The sequence below is a fragment of the Gopherus evgoodei genome, chromosome 1 (assembly GCF_007399415.2).
Source record: "Gopherus evgoodei ecotype Sinaloan lineage chromosome 1, rGopEvg1_v1.p, whole genome shotgun sequence".
Lineage (NCBI taxonomy): Eukaryota > Metazoa > Chordata > Testudines > Testudinidae > Gopherus > Gopherus evgoodei.
In genome coordinates this window covers 567,343-586,929 of record NC_044322.1, presented here as the reverse complement: position 1 = coordinate 586,929, position 19,587 = coordinate 567,343, and the positions used below count along the sequence as shown (strand labels likewise).

Genomic DNA, 19,587 nt, shown 5'->3' with positions numbered 1-19,587 from the left:
TCTTCTGGGTGACAACACAGACAATTTGGCCTCAGACAGAACTCTAAGGTTTTTCTATGCTGTATTCTGGATAGTCTGTCTTTGGGACAAAAAAACCAGAGGCCACATGGCAAGAGACTATAAAAGGATGATAAATCTACTCCATCTGGTCTTCAATCCTGCTTCTTACCTCTGGAGGGACTTTACTACCTAGTGAAGCTCTGAACAAAGGACTGAATGACCGATCGCTGCTGTGGATGTACTCCAGAGACTGGATTTATACCTGCAGTTTATTCTATCACTGCTACAAGCTTGAAACAAAAACTTTGCCATTACTGTATGTAATTGATTCCATTTAACTAATTCTAGCTCTCATCTCTATCTTCTTCCTTTTATGAATAAACCTTTAAATTTTAGATTCTAAAGGATTGGCAACAGCATGATTTGTGAATAAGATCTTACTTGTATATTGATTTGGTTCTGGGGCTTGGTCCTTTGGGATTGGGGTAACCATTTTTTTCTTTTCATTGAGATTTTGATTTTCATAACCATTTGTCTCCGTAACAAATTGCACTGGTGGTGATACTGGGAAACTGGAGTGTCTAAGGCAATTACTTATGTGACTTGTGGTTAACCAGTGGGGTAAAACCGAAGTCTGCTCTGTCTGGCTGGTTTGGTTTGCCTTGATGTGCAAAGGAACCCCAGCCTTGGGCTGTAACTGCCCTGCTTTAAGCAATTTGTCCTAAATTGACACTCACAGAAGTTTCCCACCAAAGGCAGCATCGTTACAGCTACCCACAATGCATTGCTCTCACTGTCGCTGTGACCGCCCCACACGTGGACGTGCTGTGCCAAAGTTGAAAGACAGTGTGAACATGCAACAATGATTTTCTCAACAGGCTTTTGGTCACTGACCAAATTTTTGGTGAAAAAACTCTTCCAGTGTACACATATCCTAATGCAATGAAACCAGGCTAGAGAATTCATGCTGTAGGGAGTTCCTCATTCACTTGCTTGCTTAAAATCTGAGATTAGGAGGAAAACAAAGATTTCTCAAGATATGTGCCAGAAGAAAACAGCATCTAGAACATAACTTTGGGGAATGACCTGAGACTTATTGACAGCAGCTCCAAGGAAACACTTGCTTATTCACAGCAGCGGCCAAAACAAAGACAGTGTTTGGATGCCTTAGGAATGAGATGGAGAATACCCTGCTCTGGATATCTGCTCAGTTTTGGCCATCCACTCACTATAAAGGATACATCAGATAGAAAGGGGATTTCTGAGGCAGGCTATGAGAATGGTGGAGACTATCCTATCCTAGGGCGGAGAGACTGAAAAGTCTGCAGCTGTTTAGTTTAGAGAAGAGACAAAGGAGGCAGCATATGATAGAGGAGAACAAAATAAAAGAACAGAACTGATTACATTCAAATGGACAAACAGAGAACAGTTCTCAACCAGTAATAACTATAGATACTTAGGGCTTCAAAGTTTCTAATTCACCAAAGCTGAGGAAAATTTTTAGAAAATTTAATTGGGAGGAAAAAATTAGACAGAAGACTGAGAAGGAAAATGGAAAGTTCTTTAAGAAGAGTTTATTAGAGAGATAGCAAACCATGGTTCTTACACTCAAGGAAGTGGAGAATTTTGGCTAAAAACCCAGTCGAGTGGTAAAGTGAAGGCAGCAATTACGGTGGAGAGGAAGCAATATATAACAAATCGGAGAAAGAGAAAAGCAATACAAATGGGAAGTTATGAAAATTGCAAAGGGATATTAAAGACATCAGGGAAAAATCCATTCTGACAGGGCTAAGGATCACATAAAGGAGGTTGCTCAGTATATTAAGAAAAAAGAAATCCTAGAAAGGTACAGGCTAATTCATGAAACATTTTAATGTTCCAGAAAAGGTAAATGTATTCAAGAAATATTTTTGTTCTTCACTTGGTGACACAGGGTCCCTGGGTGATGCTCTGGAACTGCTCCCCACAAAGCCAGGCAGGACTTTGGGGAGCCTGCTCTCCCTTGGAACAGACTGTTTTCGGGACAAGAAGTTCCCATGTCTTTACCTCCTGGGTCTCTCCTTGGAGCATTCAGCATCCTCTGCCTGTCCGTGCGCTTCCCACAGCGAGCCCACCCAGGCAGGGTCCTGGGGTATCCACTGGGTCCTCCACCCCTGCTTTGCAGTCAGACGTGACTCTCAGCCAGCCAGTAAAATGGAGGTTTATTAGACGACTGGAACACGTTCTAACACAGAGCTTGTAGGTACAGAGAACCAGACCCCTTGGCCGGGTCCATTCTGGGGGGCAGTGAGCCAGACCCCCATGTCTGCCCTCACTCCTCATCCCCAGCCAGCTCCAGACTGAAAACCCTTCCAGCCGCTTCTCTCTCTTTTTTGTCTCTTTCCCGGGCCAGGAGGTGTGACGATGCGGTTCTGGAGGGACCTAACTGAGAGTGCCAATTCAGGATTAATTGCTCAAACAGGGCAGTCACAGCCCAAGGCTGAGGTTTTTACACCTCTAAGGCTAACCAAACCAGCCAGACAAAAATGACTTCGGTTTCACCCCACTGGCTAACCACAAGTCACACAAGCAATTTCCTTAGACAGTCCAGTCTCCCAGTATCACTACCAGTGCCACTCGTCCTGGGGATGAATTGTTATGGAAACCAACACCTCAGTAAAAGACAAAAGGGTCTCTCGATCCCAAAGGACCAAGCCCCAGACCCAGGTCAATATACACATCAGTTCTTACCCACAAATCATGTTGTTGCCATTCCTTTAGAATCTAAAATCTAAAGGTTTATTTATAAAGGGAAGAAGGTAGAGATGAGAGCTGGAATTGGTTAAATGGAATCAATTACATACAGTAATGGCAAAGTTCTTAGTTCAGGCTTGTAGCAGTGATGGAGTAAACTGCAGGTTCAAATCAAGTCTCTGGAGAACATCCCCTGCTGGGATGGGTCATCAGTCCCTTGTGTAGAGCTTCAGCTTGTAGCAAAGTCCCTCCAGAGGTAGGATGCAGGACTGAAGACAAGATGGAGATGAGGCATCAGCCTTATATAGGCACTTCCCGGTGTAAGAACACTTCTTTGTTCTTACTGTGGAAAATTACAGCAAAATGGAGTTTGGAGGCACATGGGCAAGTCCCTGCATACTTTGCTGAGTCACAAGGCGTATCTTCCTCCTCTCAATGAGTCTGTTGTGTAGCTGATGGTGCTTAATGGGCCATCAAGCAGGCTAAGCAGAGCTAACACCAACTTGTCTGGGGTATTTCCCAGAACTGCAGCACCAATTTGAAATGCAGATAGTATACAGCCAATACTTATTACTTCAACTACATAATGATACAGACACACAGACGGCATAATCATAACCAGCAACCCATAACCTGGTCTTAGACACCTTATATGACCCCCTTTACATAGGATCTGGTGCCACTACAGGACCTTGGTTGAAAACCATGTTCTATATGGTCCCAGTTTATATCAATAATGTCACAGGAGGTCACTTGACCTTTGTCTCCAACACCTTTAGCATCCCCTTCCAGGGGGGAAGGGCCTGGCCATTAGTTGCCAGGTGACAGAGGGTAGCCAGGAACTGAGGCCCCCCCACAGCATTCAGAGGGAACATTAAGAACAGCCTCACTTTGTCACACTTGGAAAGAATCATCCCAAGAGATGATGAAATACTTTCCAGTCCATTCACTGTCAAGCAGGATGTTAAACAGCATCTAAAGTAGAACCTTAGAGTTACAAATACCAGAGTTACCAATTGACCAATCAACCACACTCTGAAATCGGAACCAGAAGTACACAATCAGGCAGCAGAAAACCAAAGGAAAAAAAAATGAAAAGGGACAGTTCTTTGTTAAATATAAACTGTTTAAAAAAGGGAAAGTTCAAAAACAGATTTGATTAAGTTAGGAAACAATGTAAAACATAGTATGGGATTAGTTAGAAAAAATGCCAGGAATATAATTAATGCCAGCCAACAAAAGGGTGTGTGGAAAACAAGTCTTATCAAAGAAACTCAATTTCATCCGTTAATGAGAGTACATATTTGGTTGATCAAGGAAACCATGCAGATGCAATAGATTTCGATTTCTCTAAGGCATTTCCATCAGTTAAGGAAAAAATTCAGAGAAAAATATGAACACTCTACAATATCAGTAGAGCACATGTCAAATGCACAAAAATCTGGCTAACTGATAGAGCTAGAAAGCCATTGTCAATGAGTCACTGCCAGTGAATAGGACTGTTTCTAGTGGTGTTCTGCGGGGATCAGCTCTAGGTCTGATACTATTCAATATTTTCATGAAGGATCTGGAAGCAAATAGAAAATCACTGCACATAAAATTTGCTGACAACCCAAGATTGCCAGAGTGGTTACAATGAGGAGGCCAGCACAGGCACACCAATTGATCTGGAGTGTATGGTGAGCTAGGACCAGACAAACAAACAAAATGTTTAATACAGCTAAATTCAAAGTTATCCTCTTGGAACAGGTAAGACTGGCCCGACTCACAGACTAGGACACTGTATTATGGAATACAGAGACCCTGAAAAGTATTTAGGAGGTCATTGTGGACAAACAACTCATCATCGGGTCCCAGTGTGTGGCTGTGGCCAAAAGGACTGATGTGATCCTTGGATGCATAAACAGGGGAGTGGTGAGTTTGAGCAGTGGAAAGATTTTACCTCTGCACACAGCATTGGTGAAAACGACTACACCCAGTTCTGCTGTCCACATTACAAACTGTCAGCTAGGGAGAGAGACGTAAAGAGAGATCTACTTATCTTATGCAAAAATGATCAAGCAGAGACTTTCATGGGGAGAAAAACCAGGGTACTCATGGGCTCTGTAATCTACCAGAGAAAGGCAGAGCAAGGCCTAATGGCTGGAGGCTGAAACCAGACAAATTCCAGTGGAAACTAAGGGCCCAATGTTTAGCACTGAGGGTGATTAAAGATTGGAATGAACTGTGAAGGGACGTGGTGGATTCTCCAACTTTCCATGGCTGGAGATCCAGACTGGATGCTTTTCTGGAAGATCTGCTTGTGGACTTGTGTACACTAAAAACGCTACAGTGCTGCTACCATAGCACTTCAGTGTAGACACTACTTACCCTGACGGCAGCAGTTCCCCTGTCAGTGTAGGTAACCCACCTCCCTGAGAGGTGATAGCTAGGTTGATGAAGAATTCTTCGGTAGACCTCACGCTGTCAACACCATTGTTAGGTTGATATAGCTACATCTCTCAGGGGTGTCAATTTTTTTGCTATTGCAGAAAAAGCAAATGCAATTTTCCGTTGCATTATCAGACACATAACATGAAAATCGCCAGAGGTGATAGAACCACTCTACTCAGTACTAGTTAGGCCTCAGCAGGAGTATTGTGTCCCGTTTGGGTGGTCAATGTATAGGAAGGGTTTAGAGAAACTGGAAAGGATTCAGTGATGAGAGACAAGGATGATTCAAGGGATGGAATATGATCCATATGAGCAAAGTCTGAAGGAACTAGGTATGCTTAGTTTGGAAAAGAGGAGATTAAGGGGAGACAAGACAGTGGTCTTCAGATACTTGAAAGGCTGCCATAAAAAAGATGGACAAAAGTTGTTCTCTTTTGCCACTGAGGGCAGAAGAAGAGGCAATGGGTTCAAATTACAGCAGAGCAGATTTAGATGAAATCTCAGGAAAAACTTCCTAACTGTAAGAACAGGAGGACAATGGAACCGATGCCTCAGGATGTTGTGGAAACTCCTTCATTGGAGGTTTTCCAAAGGAAGCTGAACAGTCATCTGTCCTGGGTGACTTAGACACAACAAACCCTGCATCTTGGCAGCGAGTTAGAGTAAATGACCCTTGTGGTCCCTTCTCACCCTGTGGATCTACGATTCCATGATGTAAAATCCTAGTGTAGATCAGGCCTTAGTCAAACACAAGTTATTGAGCTCAATACAGGGGTAACTGGGTGAAATTTAATGGCCTGTGCTATACAGGAGTTCAGTCTGGATGATCAGATGGTCCCTTCTGACCTTAAACCTTATGAATCTCTAAATAAAGAAAGTAGATCAGGCATTTATATTTACTGGCTCTCACGACACAGAAAGTCTGAACATATAACACTGATGAAAGAAAATTATTTACATAACATACCTTTGGCCTGTGGAACGCCTTGCCACAGACACTGTTGGATCAAAGAGCTTATCTGAATGGAATGCAGAAATGGATTGACCTTTGTAGGTGACGCTGCTGGCACCACTGTTTGTTAAGACTATCTGACACTTCAAATTCAGAGACCACATTTTCATTTGCTTATAGATTTGCCAAACATTTACCATTTGGACTGCAATTTCTCACTCCGAGTGTCTCGTTCAACCAATTTCTCAAATGAAGCTAGGAGAAAATATGTCTTGCCCATGTTGAAAATTTTGTATAATCGTTCCAGTGAGGAGTTCTAGCACCTCCATGCTTTATAGCAGATAAACATGAGGCAAGAGCCTCTCTTCCCCCCCACCCAGGCCCCCGTTAACAGCCATTGCTGGAAGAGGAGGTGAGAGTGTCTGTGCATTAACGCACATCTGCCTCCTGAGGTTTTTACTCATTTCTCACTCCAAGGGGAGTTGTGTCCCATTAGAACCCGAGCAAACTACTTGCCACGCCCTCCAGATTTGGTCTTGAATTGGACATCTACTAACACAGCCACTTTGGGGCTAGAGGCCATCAGCCAGTGAGGGAGTCAGAACAAAGAGGGACATATTGCCCATGATCCTGGAGCAAACTCAACCCCTCTGGCAAGGGCCCTGGGATGTTTAGTGGCTGTGCAGAGCGGAAAAGATCACAGACCTATTCTGTATCCCATCACTCCCATGTCGTACCGGGTCTGTGGAATAGCAAGAGATGGGTCTCTATCCCATCACTCCCATGTCGTGCCGGGTCTGTGGAATAGCAAGAGATGGGTACCTGTGGATTCTGACACAGAAGTTTCTTCCCTTGGAATCCTTCTTATGTAGTTGTGGTCCCACTCCTTTCTCACACCAGCATCTGCGGCGACATCCCACACTGAGAACTGACAAGGATGTGCACTGTTTATAAGTTAGCTCTGTGCAATCCCAGGGGGGTTTGCTCACCCTCTAGAGGAGAAGCAGCATCTGGAAGCAAACAGGCTGGGGAACAGAGACACTCTAGCCAGTGTCTCTCTTTCCATGACTGCACTTCTCTGCTATTTATCCAGCTTTAGGAGTAAGCAGTAATTATGGGACTTTCCCAAAGGGAGATGAGAAATCTTAGCCTGTCCGCTGAGTCAAAGAGACATTAATTGCTCTGTGTATTTGTGTGTATTTGAAAATTATAGTTGATTAGTAAGATAACTAGGGATAAGGCTTAGATCTGCACAGGGTCTGATATCCTGTAAATTCCCAGGAGGGCAGGGCAGATAGACAAACAAATCTGGAGATGGATGACTGAGGGAAGGCACAAACACTTTCTACAGGCACACGGGGCTGTAAATAAGGGATCAGAGATCAGTAATTCTCATCAGTTACTATGATCGTACCGATTCACAGACTATTGCTCACTAGCTCCTAGCTTCCAGAAGGTATCCCCCTTTTACAGCTGGGAAAACTGAGGCAGCAGGAAAGGAAGTGTTTTGAGATGGGAACATAGCCCACGAGTCCCTAGCTGCCAATCCCTTGCTTAGTCTCGCTCAGGCCTGGCTCATATGGTCTCTGCAGCGGCACAGAGGCATGGAGCTCTCTCTCCATTGGTTTCTCTAGTGAGCTGATCTCCCTTGATCTCTGTGTGGCTGCTCCCACTTACAGCAGCTGAGGATTTGGCTCAAGACATTTAATTGGAGATAAAGTGTCAGCAGAGACTCGTGAGCTCAGAGTGAAGAATCCCAGATCTGCCACAGATTCATTGGGTGACCTTGGGCACAGCCTCTCAATGCATTAAATGGAGATAATTATTTATTATTCCTAGTTTGTTGCTATCGAAAGGTCCTAACTGGGGCCTTCGAATCATGCTGCACTGGTTTGGACCCTTGCAGCACATCACTGGTCTCAATGAACTGTTTAGCATTCCAGGCAGCGTGTGGCCCCTGATAAACAAGCAAGATGAGGCTGAAGACTGAGCTGTGTGGAAACCTGATTGTGTGGCTGTAGTTCTTAGCTGTTTCTTTAATAAATTCCTCCTGTTTAAGAAGGACTGCAACTCCGTGAATCACAACGAACAAATAGCATCACTGCATATAACACAATGCGGAGGAGCAATGGCCAGAGCAGTGGTGCTGGGAAAGGGGGAGTCAGGACTCCCGGTTCCTATTCTCAGCTCTGCCACTGTTTCATGGTGTGGCCTTGGGTAAATCAGTTTATCGAGATTATTATTTATTATTTATTATTCCTGGTTTGTTGCTATCGAAAGATCCTAATCAGGGACTACAAGTCACAAGCTGCACTGATTTGGTTCCTTGCAGCACATCGTTGATCTCAATGAACCATGTAGCATTCCAGGCAGCGTGTGGTCCCTGGTAAACAAGCAAGGCAAGGCTGAAAACTGAACTGTGCGGAAACTTGTTTTTGCGTCTGTAGTTTTTAGCTGTTTCTTTAATAAATTCCTCCTGTTTAAGGAGGAGGCAACTCCACTGATCACAACACACAAATAGCATCATTGCATCTAATACAGCCCAGTTCGTGGTCCCGTCTCATTATGTGGTCTTGGGTAAACCAGTTTATCGCTACGTGGCTCAACCCATCCATGACATGGGGAGAATGCTTCCTGGATAAAGAGCTTCTAGACGTAGTGATCAGAAGCTTCACGAAGAGAATATGTTAGACTGAGCTTCAGCCCCTGGGCAATGGGTGCCCTGGAGTTCCAGATAAGGTGGCGTGTGCATGTGTAAATAGCTGGCTCATGGTAGATGTGCTGTTTATCTCCCTCCCTGTGAGCTACCTAAGCCACCCCAGCCTCTGCCCAGCATCCCACCTTCCCAGCTAACACAGGGGCTGTTATCCTCCTAGCTTCAAAGCTGATCCCTTGCCCTGCCCCAGAGGCCTGGCTCAGGGCAAAGGGATCCCAGCACATCTCCACTGGCGGCCCCCAGGGATTAGGGACAACAGGGAGATGAAACTAAAGAAGTAAACCACACAAGGGTCTCAGCCCTCAGGACTCCATAGCTGAGCTTTAGGGCTCACAAGCTGTAGGATGCACAGTTTCACCCGCTGAAGGACGATGCTGCTCCCAACCTCAGCTGCTTTTACACAGCTTCCTGGTTTCCCTCTTCGCCTCCCATTGGCCTGTTGGCCCCAGCGCTGTGTCCTTGCTGCACTCACTGAAGGCTCCTTGTTGGGCAGAAACAATTTCTTTCCCAGCCCTGGAGAAGAGAGAGCCCAGTTGGAGTGGTGGGGATGGAGATGGAGTTGAACCAGGAGTGGATGGGGCTGGGGAGTGGAGGAGGGGAGAGAGCAACAGAGGTGGGGCCTTGGTGGAAGTGGTGAGATAGGGGAGAGGAGTTGTGGAAAGAGGTGGGGCAGGGGGCAGGGCTATGGGGGTATAGGCAGGGCAGGGCACAGGGCCTCAGGGGTCCAGTTACCAGCAATTAGAAAGGTGGGAACCCTATGAATTAATAAATTGTACACAGCCTGATTCCTCAGTTTGTCACAATGATACAACACAGTAAGGCCAAGAAAGGATGAAATGTCACTTTGACTTTCCAGTCAGTGATTCAGGGAAGAGGAACCAGCACCATATCACCAGCCAGTTGTGCATGTAGTTCAATCTCAGAGTCAGATCAGGAAGAGAAACTATTAGGTCCCTTCATGAGTAAAGAGCCGAAACAGCCTGTCCCGGATCTGTTTGGTCCTCACACCGTAGATGATGGGGTTGAGCACGAGGGGCATCAAGAGGTACACATTGGCAATGAGAACATGGAAATGTAGCGGCACATTCTGGCCAAACCGACCTGGGATGTAAAAGGCTAAAATGACAAAGAGGTGGGAGCCACAGGTCCGAAAAGTCTTGAGCCGGGCGTCCTTTGTGGGGAGGCTGAAGATGACCCTGAGGATCTGGATATAGGACACAATGATAAAAATCACATCCAGACCCATCACACAGAATAGCTCAAAGAGCCCATAGTAACTACTGATGCGGGTGTCGGCGCAGGCCAGATTCACCATAGCTATGTGTGCGCAGTACGGCTGGGGGATGATGTTGGTTTTGCAATATGGCCACTGCCTCGCCAGGATGGGATAGGGAAGTGCAAGCATACCACCGCACAGCACCACGGCCAAGCTGATATTGGCCACAGTAGGGTTTGTCAGAACGGTAGAATATCTCAGGGGATGGCAGATGGCCGCATAGCGATCCAGAGCCATGGCCATGAAGATCCCAGACTCCACTGCTGAGAATCAGTGAATGAAGTACATCTGGGTGAGGCAGGCACTGAAACTGATCTCCCTAGCACTGAACCAGAAGATGCTCAGCATTTTGGGCAGGGTGGATGTTAATAGGACCAGGTCAGTGACAGCCAGTAAGCAGAGGAAATAATACATGGGGCCATGGAGGCTCAGATCCATCTTCACAAGGAATAGGATGGTGAAGTTCCCCAAGATGGCTATGGCGTACATGGTGCAGAAGGGGATGGAGATCCAGATATGGGCCGCCTCCAGGCCAGGAATGCCCTGCAGGATGAAGGTGGAGGGGTTGGTGAAGTCAGTTGTGTTGAAATCTGTCATGGAGTAAGGGAGAAGGTGTCCAACTCTGAGGCACAATGGTGTCTCCTTCATCTACCATATGTCCTCCTGACTTCCTGTATGTGCCGAGGCTCTAGGGTGATGGTCTCAGTACAAATGCCTGGATCGAGAGACAAACTTAATATGAGACACTACATGCACAAGTAAATGTGTAGCAGATTGGTTGCCCTTCACACACTGGAAAATGAACATTTTAATTATTCAGAGAACTTAATTATGAACACGTGATGCTACTAATGCCAATTCCATGTTTTATGGTGCTCAGTGTTTCAGTAACTCCTACACATCATGATCTGGGAAAACTTAATAGGCACCAACAGCAAACACAAGTGTGGATACTGATTATTCATCATTGTTCCTTAGACCTTGTCTACACTGCTAAGTTTTTTCACCAAAAAACAGCTTTGGAGAAGAAACAGTGGCAGTGTACAGACTCCAAAGCCACTTTTGATGATGGAACGTCTCAGTTTTAGTAAGGTAATAAAACCACCTTGACGAGACTTGTAAGGCTTTTTATGCAAACGTTTTGTTGCTGAAGTGCCAGTGTAGACACTTGTATTTCATTTTATTGCTGTAATTGACCTCTAGAAGGCATCTCACAATGCCCATCCTGACCAGTCTGGTAAGCAGTTTCAACTTCTCTGTCCTGCATTGAGGTAAACACCTTCCACCCCTCCCCCTTTAAAGGCCTGGGAATTTTGAAATTCCCCTTCTTGTTTGATCGGCGTGGAGAGCTCACATCACGACATTCCACCATCCTGACAAATTCTGTTGTGGCCAAGATCGGCCTGGCCTTGGTTCTGCGCAGCAGCATACTTGCATTACCCTATCCCTTCCTAGTGAGGCGGTGGCCATATTGCAAAACCAACATCATCCCCCACTCTTACTGTGAGCACATAGCAGTGGTGAAGCTGGCCTGCGCTGACACCCGTCTCAGTAGTTACTACGGCCTCTTTATTCTATTCTCTGTGATCGGTCTGGATGTTTTTTTTATCACCTTTTCATATATTCAGATCCTCAAGGTAATCTTCAGCCTCCTCACAAAGGATGCCCAGCTAAAGACTTTTGGGACCTGCGGCTCCCATCTTTGCGCCATCTTGGTTTTTTACATCCCAGATTTCTTCTCTTCCATCACGCATCGGTTTGGACATAATGTGCCCCTGCATGTCCTCATTCTCATGGCTAATGTGTACCTTTTGGTGCCCCCCTTGTTACACCCCATCATCTATGGTGTGAGGACCAAACAGATCCGGGACAGGCTGCTCCAGCTCTTTTCTCATAAAGGAACCTAAAAGTTTCCCCAGGTGATATGGGTCTCAGGCCAAACTCTGTGTAGAGCTGCCTGGTGATATGGAGCTGGCCCTCATCCCTGAATCACTCACTGGGCAGTCAGGGAGACATTAAATCCTTTCCTGACCAAGCCACTGAATTGTACATAAACTGATTCCCCAGCTTATCATGCTGGACCCCTAGAACCATGACCCTTAGACTGACTCTTCTGCCAAGTCTCTGCACCAGCTGTATCTCTTCCCTGCAAACACTCCACCTTTGTCCCTTGCTCCTCTCTTCCCCTCCCCTTGTTAGTTGCTGGATCATTTTAATCTCCTTTCCATGAACACTCATGTTCTTTTTCTTTTTCTGCTGCCTAAAAACTGAATAGCTTGAATTTTGAAATTTTCTGTTTTCTCTCATCTTGTTGCTTTTCTGTCCCTACTTCCCTTTCTCAAATAAGGAAACATAAAAGGAAAAAAATGATGACCTATTTGATCTCCAGCCACCAAACTTAAAATCTCTGCATAAGTGTATGAAGTTCAAATTTCACTCAGAACAACAAGGTGTGCGTTTCACACTGCTTTTAATGCCACTGTGATGGACTTCGTGAGGATACAATCTGGAACTGGGGCACAGCTGATCCCTCTAGCATATCAGTCTGGACCCCTCCCCTCTCAGGCTATGAGAAGCTTCAGATGCCTACTATATTTTGGGAATTACCGCAGGAACAAACGCATTTGAAATGTAGGTACATGCATAAAAATATGGTGGTCATATTCAACAAACAGTAACTTTTCCATTGACACCTCATATGACATATTTTGTACAAGATTTGTTGCAATTACATAACAGTGGTTAATATGGGAATGCCAGTGTGTTGTTTTGGGGTACAGAGTGTCAAAGCAATATATCTATCAAATGATATCATCTTGTCCAACCAGTGCTCAAAGCAGGACCAACTCTACCTAAATCGTCCCAACCAGGGATTTGTCGAACCAGGACTTAAAAACCTTAAACAATGGAGATTCCACCATTTCCCTAGGTAACCCGTTCAAGTACTTGAACACCTTCCTAGTGAAATAGTTTTTCCTACCTAGACCTCTCCCATTGCAACTTGAGATGGATGCTTCTTGTTCTGTCATCTGTCATCATTGAGACCAGCCAAGCTCTAGCTTCTTTGGAAACCCCCTTCAGGTAATGAAGGCTGCTATGAAATCCTCCCTCACTCTTCTCTTCTATAGACTAAATAAGTTCTCTCAACCTTTCCTCGTAAGTCATGCGTGCGAGCCCCCTAATCATTGTATTGTCCTCCACTGGACTATCTCCAATTTGTCCATATCCTTCCTGTAGTGGGGGGGCCACCAAACTGGATACAATACTAGTTCTTTTTGGAACCTCATTATAGTCTTGTCCATCACAACATCCTGTGGCAAATGTGTTTAGTGCCTATCATCATTCAGAGGAACAACTTGTTTAAGTTGCATCCAAAATAACGCTCCACTCAAGAGAATGATTCATAGAGTCATAGAGTTCCAGGCAAGAATTAACTATTAGATCATGTAGCCCAGAGGGTCTCACACTGAGCGGTGTGTGTGTGGAATATATTCCAGGATGGGCGTCAGAAGTTTTAGGGAAAAAAACATCCTGTCCAGATTCTACCCATAGCAGGGAATAACTAGCTAAGCTGATTCCTCCATACAGATCTGGTCTTCATTCGGTGCTGTGTGTTTGTCTCCATGTGGCGCTGTGCGTTTTGTTGGATTTCTCCCACTCGCTTTTCTCCTTCAACGGTTACAATACTGTCGATCCAATGTCCTCTCTCATTGCTATTGCATAAACCAGGACGTTATGAAGATGGCTTGTTCGGATATCAGAGTAAACAGCATCTATGGCTTGTCTCTTTCACTTTTGACTGTGGGACTGGATTCACTGCTCATCTTCCTCTCTTATGTGATGATCCTCAAAACAGTGCTGAGCATCACATCCCACGCGATGTGCCTCAGGGCCCTGAATACCTGTGTGTCCCACCTCTGCGCCGTCCTGCTCTTCTGCACGCCAATGACCGGTCTGTCTGTGATACACAGATTGAGGGAGGACTCTTCTCCCTTGCTTAAGATTCTCCTGGGTTATATCTACATTCTCGTTCCGCCCCTGATCAACCCAATTGTGTACAGTGTGAAGAGCAAACACCTTCATGAAAGGATAATCAGGGCGTTCTGTGATGGGTTAGATCATAGAAACCCCCTTGGGGTTGCCAACTGATGTGCCAAGACTACTTCTGCCCATACCTTCCCTGCCAGTTTGGGACTGCAGCACCCTGTGTTGTTGAGCCAGATACACCCGTGTGTTCCCATACAGACTCAGGGTCTGAACCATGTGCCCCAAAGCTGCAGGCTTAACTTAAAGCTGCTTAAGAAGTATTCTTGTCTTTAACACTCAGATGCCCAACTCTCAATGGGGTCTAAACCCAAATAAATCTGTTTTACCCTGTATAACGCTTGTGTAGGGTAAACTCATAAATTGTTCGCCTTCTTTAACATTGATAGAGAGATATGCACAGCTGTTTGCTCCCTCGGGTATAAATACATACTCAGGGTTAATTCATAAGTAAAAAGTGATTTTATTAAACATAGAAAGTAGGACTTAAGTGGTTCCAAGTAGTGACGGAGAGAACAAAGTGAATTACCAAGTAAAATAAAATAAAACTTGTAAGTCTATGCCTAATACAGTAATAAAATGGAGTACAGATAAAATCTCACCCTCGGAGATGTTTCAATAAGTTTCTTTCACAGCCTGGATGCCTTCCTAGTCTGAGCACACAGTCTGAGGCTCCCCACAGCAGCCTGAGCTCCTGCTTACCATGGCCCGACAAGGAGGCAGAGGCTCAGCGGAAGTGGAGGAGCAGGGAGCAGGGTCTAATGGAAGAGATGGGACAGAGGGCGGGGCCCCTGGGGAAAGTGAGCAGGGGTTGTGGCAAGACTGCACCAATGCTCATCCCAAAAAGGAGTTTGGTGGATGGGTCCGTAAGGTAGGAGACCTTGTGTTTTAGAGAAGACTGAAATAATGTGAATCCTCAAAGGAGGCTCTTGTTTTAAGTACTCCAGGTGACAGTAAGTCATTGAAGTTCATTTGCAAGTTCAGTTTTTTACCGTTCATTTGCAAGAGTTATATATCCTCGCTGAATTCATACGAGCATTCAGAGTAGCAACTTGTTCAAGTTGCATCCAAGATGATTATCCATTAAAGACAATGACTCAGAGTCACAGAATTTAAGGCCAGGAGGAGCCATTAGAACGTGTAGTCCAGAGGTTCTCAAACTGAGGGGCCGGCCACCCTGGTAGTGCAGAATGTATTCGGGGGGGGGGGGGTGAGAGAGAGAGAGAAGCTTAAGAAAAAAAAGCCTTCAGTACAAATTTTACCTGCAGCAATGAATAACTAGCAAAGCTGATTCCCCCAGACAGATCAGGTTCTCAGGCAGCGCTGTTCATTTCACTCTAGGTAGCTCTGTGCATTTTGATGGATTTCTTTTAAGCTTGAATAGAATTACACAGTCATTGACATCTGCACAAGAATCCGTTTGCAAAGACATTTTATTGTAAGCAGGGACACAATTTTGTTTTTGTGCTTATTCCAATGGACCATTGGCTCATTCAGGCAACAACAACAAACATCAAGTGAAAAACAAAAAAGCCAAAGTGATGTTTTGAAGCCCTGCCCCACATACATCAGTATATGTATTTGTGTGGCGGGGCGTAAACTCTTCCTAACACAAGGAGGGGGTGGGGAGGCTGTGATCAAATATGTTTGAGATCCATTGATCTAGCTGGACCTCCTGTATCGCACAGGTGTTTACTTTCACCCAGTTACCCCTTATTGAGCCCAATGACTTGTGTTTGACTAACACATCACTTTTGTTCCTCTAGAGCGGACCTTCCAGGAAGGCAGCCAGTCTTCATGTGGAGGTATCAGGAGAATCCCACACCTCCCTTGGGAGTTTGTTCCATTGGTTAAGCACCCTCGCTATTAAAAATGTGTACCTCATTTCCAATTTTATTTTGTCTGGCTTCAGTTTCCTGTCATTCATTCAAGTTATACATTTACCTGTAAGATTAAAGAACCCGTTAGTAGCTGGTATTTTGCCTGTGTGAAAGTGATTGCACACTGTCATCAAATCAGCTCTCAGTCTGCCCTGCATCTATGCACTACACCCCTGTTTATACAGCCGAGGGTAAGTTGGAAATAATAGTGGAGGAGAAAGACCTGGACCTATTAGTTATGCCCAGGATAAACTTTGAGCCACCGATGTGATGCGGCTGTTAACAAGGCAAATGAGATCCTAGAATGTGTCTGGTGAGACTGAGAGGTATTAACATCCTTACACAAGGCACTGTTGAGACCGCCTATGACAATCTATGTAAAATTCTGGTAACTTGTATTCAAGAAAGATGAATTCAAACTGGAATAGTGTGGAGAAGGACTCCTAGGATGGTGAGGGAAATGGAGAGACTGTCTTATATGAAGACTGAAAAAGCTTAACTGGTTTCGTCTAACAAAATGCAGGCTGAGCAGGGATCAGATATAAAGACATTGTGGGGGCGGGGGTGGAAACACCAAGGAGGGAGAAGAAGTAAAGGACAGTGTTGGCACAAGAACAAACTGACCTGGAGCAAAATGAGGCTGGAAAGGAGAAGGAGGTTTCTGACCGTTAGAAGAGGGAGGTTCTGGAACAGCCTCCCAACAGCAGCAGTGTGGGGCAAACAACCCAGTTCATTTGAACCTGGAGGTGGAAAGATTTATGCAGTGGGTGATATGCTGGGGTCATTTTTGATAGCAGGGGCCTGGGCTCTGGAAACCAGGAGGTCCCTTCCAGATCTGTGGGCGGAAAGGGGGTTGTCTGGACAAATAGAGAGCTAGGAGGAGGCAATTGGAGCTGGGCTTTGGTCACACTCCTTTCTATTAAGAATGTGCATGGACTTACTTATCCAGCATGTGCATGTCTCATGTCTGAACGAGAGGAAGAGACCCTCTGAGCTGTGCTGCAGGAACCAGCGATTCTCCAAGACAGCCACTGCTATATCCAGCTGGTATAACCCCGTTTCTTACAACAGGAGGCTTTGTAGCCCACTGCAGACGAACACAGCATCTCTGCCACTGATGGACTGTGTGACCAGAAATATCAACTAACTAACCCTCAATACTTCTGTTTGTGGGTGTGCCACTTGAGAAACGGCCAGCAGTGACAGCTCCTGGGATTTCATTGGGAGTCTTGCACTGTTTCCTGTCTTTCTTAATGCCGCAAGTTCTGGAACCAAGACACTGCATGGAGAATCTCAGCTTTCAATTTTCTTTAAAAATGTTTCATTTTCAAAGTGAATTGCAGAAAAGCTAGAAAACTAGGGCTGTTGATTAATCACAGTCAAAACACACACAATTAACTCAAAAAATTAATTGGGTATAAAAATAATCACAATTAATCACAGTTTTAATTGTACTGTTAAACAATAGAATACCAAATGAAATTTAGTACATATTTTGAATGTTTTTCTACTTTTTAAATATACTGTACTCTGTGTTGTAATTGAAATCAAAGTGCATGTTATTTTTGATTGCCAACATTTGCACTGTAAAAATGATAAACCAAAAAACCTGTATATTTTAATTCACCTCATACAAGTGCAGTAATATGATCTCTTTGTTGTGAAAGTGCAACTTACAAATGTAGATTTTATTTGTTAAATAACTGCTTTCAAAACCAAAACAACATAAAACTTCAGAGCCTACAAGTTCACTCAGTCTCAGTTCTTGTTAAAGTTTCTTTACATTTACAGGCAATAATGCTGCCTGCTTCTCAATTACCATGTCTCCAGAAAGTGAGAAGAGGAATTTGCATGGCACGTTTGTAGCTTGCATTGCAAGGTACTTATATACCAGATGAGCTAAACATTTGTAAGCCCCTTGATGCTGCAGCCACCATTGTGGAGGACATGCTTCTATGCTGATGACGCTAGTGAAAAAAATAATTTGTTAACTAAATTTGTGACTGAACTCCCTGGGGGGAGAATTGTAAGTCCCCTGCTCTGTTTTACTCGCATTCTGCCATATATTTCATGTTATAGCAGTCTTGAATGATGACCCAGCACGTGTGGTTCATTTTAAGAACACTTTCACGGCCGATCTCAAAAAATGCAAAGAAGGCGCTAATATGAAATTTCTAAAGATAACTACAGCATGCAGCCCAAGGTTTAAGAATCTGAAGTTCCTTCCAAAATCTGAGAGGAAAGAGGTGAGGAGCATGCTTTCACAAGTCTTAAAAGAGCAACACTCCAATGTGAAACCTACAGAACCTGAACCACCAAAGGAGAAAATCAACCTTCTGCTGGTGGCATCTGACTCAGATAATGGAAATGAACATGCGTTCATCTGCAATGCTTTAGATTATTATTGAGCAGAACCCATCATCAGCATGGATGCATGTCCTCTGGAATGGTCATTGAAGGATGAAGGGATATAAGAATCTTTATCGCATCTGGCACGTAAATATATTGTGATGCCAGCTATAACAGTGGCATGTGAACACCTCTTCTCACTTGCAGGTGACATTGTAAACAAGCAGCGGGCAGCTTTATCCCCTGCAAATGTAAACAAACTTGTTTGTCTGAGCTATTGGCAGAACAAGTAGGATGGAGTAAACTTACAGGCTGTAAAATTTTACATTGCTCTATTTTTGAATGAAAGTTTTTACTTATAATTCTACATTTGTAAGTTCAGCTTTCATGATAAAGAGATTGCACTGCAGTACTGGTATTAGGTGAATTTAAAAATATTATTTCTTTTGTTCTTTTATGGTGCAGTAATTGTAATCAAAAATACATATAAAGTGACCACTGTACACTTTGTATTTTGTGTTGTAATTCAAATCAATGTATTTGAAAATGTAGAAAACATGCAAAATATTTAAATAAATGATTGTTTATTATTGTTTAACCGTGCAATTAACTGTGCGATTAATCACAATTATTTTTAATTGCATGATTAAATCACGATTTTTTTTTATCACTTGACATCCCTTTAAAAAATCTAAAGCAGCTGACTCCAAAGGTTTGTAAACCAAAGGCAAATAAAAATAAACCCCACATTAATGTATCTCATTACTTCTAAACCAATCTCATGGTTTTTGGGGGAGTGACTTATACTTGTTGAATGAGGCTTCGTGATACTGCGTAATGAGTTCAAATGATTTGAAAAGCAACTAGCAAATGAAACAAAAAATAGCAATTTGTTTTGGAAGTATGTGAGAAGCAGTAAGACTGTAAAACAATCATTGGGACCATTGGACTATGAGGTGATAAGGGAGCTGTCAAGGAAGATTAGGCTGTTACAGAGAGGTTAAATGAAGTCTTTGAACTGGTCTTCGCTGCAGAGGATGTGAGGAAGATTCCCAAAACTGAGCCATTCTTTTTAGTTGACATATATGAAGAACTGTTCCACATTCAGGTGTCAACAGAGGAAGTTATGATGCTGAATCCATATTCATCATAGTGGTATAATTATGACATAATTATGAAGCATCTGGTACAATGTATGGCTTGT

The 19,587-nt window shown here is 44.1% G+C and overlaps 2 pseudogenes; one reads left to right on the top strand and one right to left on the bottom strand.

Moving 5' to 3' along the window:
* LOC115647985 overlaps positions 1–18,594 on the top strand; it is a 41,718-nt pseudogene extending 23,124 nt beyond the window's left edge.
* LOC115645500 lies at positions 9,781–10,746 on the bottom strand (annotated as a pseudogene).
* Positions 18,595–19,587: the final 993 nt, after the last annotated feature.